Consider the following 4,455-nt stretch of genomic DNA (forward strand, 5'->3'; position numbering starts at 1 on the left):
GTCTGTGTCACATTTAGGAGCACATGTAGAAGACCAGCGTCCTGCAGATGGGACTGCAGCTCCTTTGGCCTGTCCTCAGGGTCGTGGAGAAAACCGAAGCAATCTGAGTCAAATATGAGCTCCTATAAATGTGGTCTGTGTCTGACCCGGGTCCAAGGCAGGACTCGGACCTGTCTGACCCGGGTCCAAGGCAGGACTCGGACCTGTGTGAGCCCGTGGTTGTGTGGGTCATGACAGCAGAGCTCCTCCCTGAACACACACAGTGATATTCATCAGTTTTATGTGACATGTTTCTTTTTGATTCCATTCGTATTTTGAATCACAGACTGCCCCCCCCCCCCCCAAAAGGGTTCGACCCATGGAATGAATGTGTGAAATGCACTAATTTCACCGAACATATGAAAGATCAGTGGTGTCAAAATAACTTAAATTCAGGTTCCACTTTTTTTTTTTTTTTAATTACCTAATTCATAAATGAATTCATTAATTGTTATTATTGTTATTTTTTTCAGGTTCCACTTACAGATGAATATGATCTCCAGTAAAATCTGATCAGAGTTACCGAAAATTAACCCTTTCATGTGTGAATTATGAGAACCTTAATCAAGATTTTTTTTCCCTGAGTGCTTTTAGTCAAATTTAGGCATGAAAAAAACAATGTGATTGAAATTTTTTTATGAACCTATTTTCGCGGAGTTACAAAAATGTCCACTTAGCTGGGCACCATTTAATTAATTTAATTTTTGAAGCAAAGAAACATGTATTTGCTGTTATACTGTGTGGAAACAATGAAATAAAAATCATTTTTAATGCCACTGATCTGATGTTTTCTCACATTTTATGCTAGTTGTTATTCACTCAAAAAATATGAAAAAAAACCAACCTTTTTGTTAAAAAAAAAAAAAAAGAAACAAAAAAAAAACTGTTAATTGCAGTCTAATAACAATTAGCAATTGATTTACACCCAAATATGTCAGTGCAGATCAGGTTTATGAAGAACAGGAAAGTCACAGTACTGGTCTGAACGTCAGTGTATTATGGGATGGTGCATAAGCGTCCACTGTGTGGGCTGATATGGAACTAAAACAACCAAACCTGTGAATCTACAAGAGAACAGCTGCAGAAGAACTGACCACTGGAGTGACCAGTAGGCATGAAAGGGTTAATGACAACTACAAGTTTGAACAAACGAACCTTTAACAAAAAATGTGAACAACCTGAAATGTCTTAAGAGAAGTAAATGTAATTGTACCAACATTCTGCCTGGTACTAAATGTTGTGTGGATTTGGATTTGTAATGTAAGTCATAATGCACATGTGCACATGATAAACAGGCAGAATATTGGTGCAATTGCACTCGTTTTCCTAAAGATATTTCAGATTGTTCATGTTATTCAGCTTTTTAAGGAAACGTCGATGTAAACGTTATCATAATGTATTTGTACTGTTTTCTCTGCTCATATCGTACCAGTCCGGCCCAGTTCACATCATACTGGGCTGAGTGTGGAACTGAACTGACATGAGTTGGACCCCACCCACCACCACCACCACCACCACCACCGGTTCAGATGGACCCGATTCATCAGCCTTTAAGACTCCTGCACATGTTGGACATCCTCTGTTTAAAGGTGACATTCAAACCAGTTTTTCCAGAAACACACACCTTTAACACACTGCACATTCAGATGCTGTCAGTGCACATGATGCCAGTACAAAGGCATGAGCGCAGACGGACTGGGAAAGACGCTAGTGCTGCGTTCAAGGACGGTTTTTCAGCCTGTAAGTCACGACTTCAAACCACGACTCACCACTTTGTAACGTTCCAGGCAAGTCACACCCAAGGTTATTATCGTTAACACAAACTAACAAAATGACAAAAACTAGAATTGTAAAAACATTTTCATTAACTGAAATAAATAAAAACTATAATTAAAAGAAAAAATGATAACTGACTGAAACTGTATTGTGTGTTTACAAAACTAACTAAAACGGATAAAAATTATGGATAAAATTCCCTTCATTTTCGTCTTTGTCAATGTCGGATTGATACAAAATTAATTTATTTCGCTCTAGCAATTTTAGCTAGCGGCACTTTGTGGTCCGTCACTTGTGTTCACTTGTGGTTTCCAGTCGTCTTCTGGTCCCCACTCTACCTGGAAACATGGAGACTAAAGCAGCAGAGTCCTGTCTGGGATTTATTTGAATACGACGACAGAGAAGAAGAGAAAAGAGACGACTAAACTAAAACTAATACTAAAACTAAACATTTAGAAAATAACAACTAATAAAAACTAGCAAACTTGCTCTAAAAACAAATCAAAACTAACTGAATTAGAGAAAAAAGTCAAAACTAAATAAAACTAAACTATAATGAAAAATCCAAAACTATTAGAACCTTGGTCAGAGCAATACTCTTAATAAAGAATCTGCGTAAACACCACATCCATGGGGGGGCGCCATTGTTACATGATGTCAGAACTCGGAACTGGGAGAACATGGATCTAGAACGAGTTCATGGGTGGGAAGTCACAGGTTTGACTGACATTCCAGTGCATTTACACCAGTAGAAGGATGGAAAAACACCAGTTATGGGCAAGGTTCTAATAGTTTTGGATTTTTCATTATAGTTTAGTTTTATTTAGTTTTGATTTTTTTTTCTCTAATTCAGTTTGTTTTAATTCGTTTTAGAGCAGGTTTGCTAGTTTTTATTAGTTTTCGTTATTTTCTAAATGCTTGCTTTTAGTTTTTTTATATCTTCAAAGGTGTTTGTGTCAGACTGCAGTGGAAGCTCAGCTTCCTCTAAAATGACTCCCATTAAATGCTCAAATCTGTTCAGTTGTTTTCATTTCATTGACTCCAAATGTGTTGGGACACGTTCATCTCTCAGACCAGTTGGTTCAGAATCAGTCTGATCCCAGATCAGTGGACTGGATGTTGTTCACTTCTCCTCCATTCCCGTGTCTGTGTTTTCTCATTCCATCTCTGCTCAGCGCATTTGTCCGTAGACGATCAGCGTCTCTGGGCGTGAATGGAGCTGTGGGCGGAGCTAGGCTGGGCCGGATGCTGAGCTTCCACGTGCTGATTGGAGGATCGGTCGAAAGGCTGAATCCCGTTTGATTGACAGCTGTTTTCAGATCTGCTCCTTCACTGACACAGTTCAGTTTAATACCATCACACATTCTGCTGTGAAATCAGAGAAACCACTACCAAATTACTTGTTCATTTCTTGCAATGTAAATATACAAATCACAAAGAACGGAGGGCCGAATTTATGTTTAAATAACTTGACAATTTTTTTGATGTAAGCCGACAATGAGCTTCCCCTGTCTGAAAGACGAGCAGCCGCCACTGTATATCTTTTCTCTTCTTCTCTGTCGTCGTATTCAAATCAATCCCAGACAGGACTCTGCTGCTTTAGTCTCCATGTTTCCAGGTAGAGTGGGGACCAGAAGACGACTGGAAACCACAAGTGAACACAAGTGACGGACCAAAAAGTGTCGTCTTATGGTGCTGCTAGCTAAAATTGTCCAAGGAAAATAAATTGATTTCACATCAATCTGACATTGACAAAGACAAAAACGAAGGGAATTTTGTCCATCATTTTTATCCGTTTTAGTTAGTTTTGTAAACACACAATACAGTTTCAGTTATCGTTTTTTCTTTTAATTATAGTTTTTATATACACTGAAAAAAATTTATTAATGCAACACTTTTGTTTTTGCTCCCATTTTTCATGAGCTGAACTCAACAATCTAAAACTTTTTCTATGTACACAAAAGGCCTATTTCTCTCAAATATTGTTCATAAATGTGTCTAAATCTGTGTTAGTGAGCACTTCTCCTTTGTCCTTTGCTGAGATAATCCATCCACCTCACAGGTGTGGCAGATCCAGATGCTGATTAGACAGCAGGATTATTGCACAGGTGGGCCTTAGGGGGGCCACAATAAAAGGCCACTCTAAATGTGCACTTTTACTGTATTGGCTGGTCCAGGGGGGTCAGAAAACCAGTCAGTATTTGGTGTGACCACCATTTTCCTCATCAGTCTTCTTCATGATTTCTCTGAAACACCTTTGCAGATGGCTGATGGGAGAGAAATGAACATTCAGTTCACAGCAGAAGCTCTGCTGGACATTCCTGAAGTCACATGACCAGTGCATATTCCCTCCAAACTGGTGACATCTGTGGCATTGTGCTGTGTGAGAAAAGTGCACATTTAGAGTGGCCTTCCTTTTATTGTGGCCAGCCTAAGGCCCACCTGTGCAATAATCCTGCTCTCTAATCAGCATCTGGATCTGCCACAGATGTGAGGTGGATGGATTATCTCAGCAAAGGACAAGTGTTCACTAAAGGCGTTCATACACTGTGCGATTATTTCGATCGTTGCTCACAGCTCCATCTCAAACTGTGTGAATCAATCATAAAGTCAGGCTCACGATTCATGTTCTCACACTGT

At 39.3% G+C, this 4,455-nt stretch overlaps 1 long non-coding RNA gene across 1 annotated transcript in view; it reads right to left on the reverse strand.

Moving 5' to 3' along the window:
• LOC115435925 (uncharacterized) overlaps positions 1-4,224 on the reverse strand; it is a 19,247-nt gene extending 15,023 nt beyond the window's left edge. Inside the window, exon 1 of the long non-coding RNA XR_003937754.1 lies at positions 4,214-4,224. This is a non-coding gene — a long non-coding RNA (uncharacterized LOC115435925). The remainder of the gene's footprint in view (positions 1-4,213) is intronic.
• Positions 4,225-4,455: the final 231 nt, after the last annotated feature.

The sequence above is a fragment of the Sphaeramia orbicularis genome, chromosome 16 (assembly GCF_902148855.1).
Source record: "Sphaeramia orbicularis chromosome 16, fSphaOr1.1, whole genome shotgun sequence".
Lineage (NCBI taxonomy): Eukaryota > Metazoa > Chordata > Actinopteri > Kurtiformes > Apogonidae > Sphaeramia > Sphaeramia orbicularis.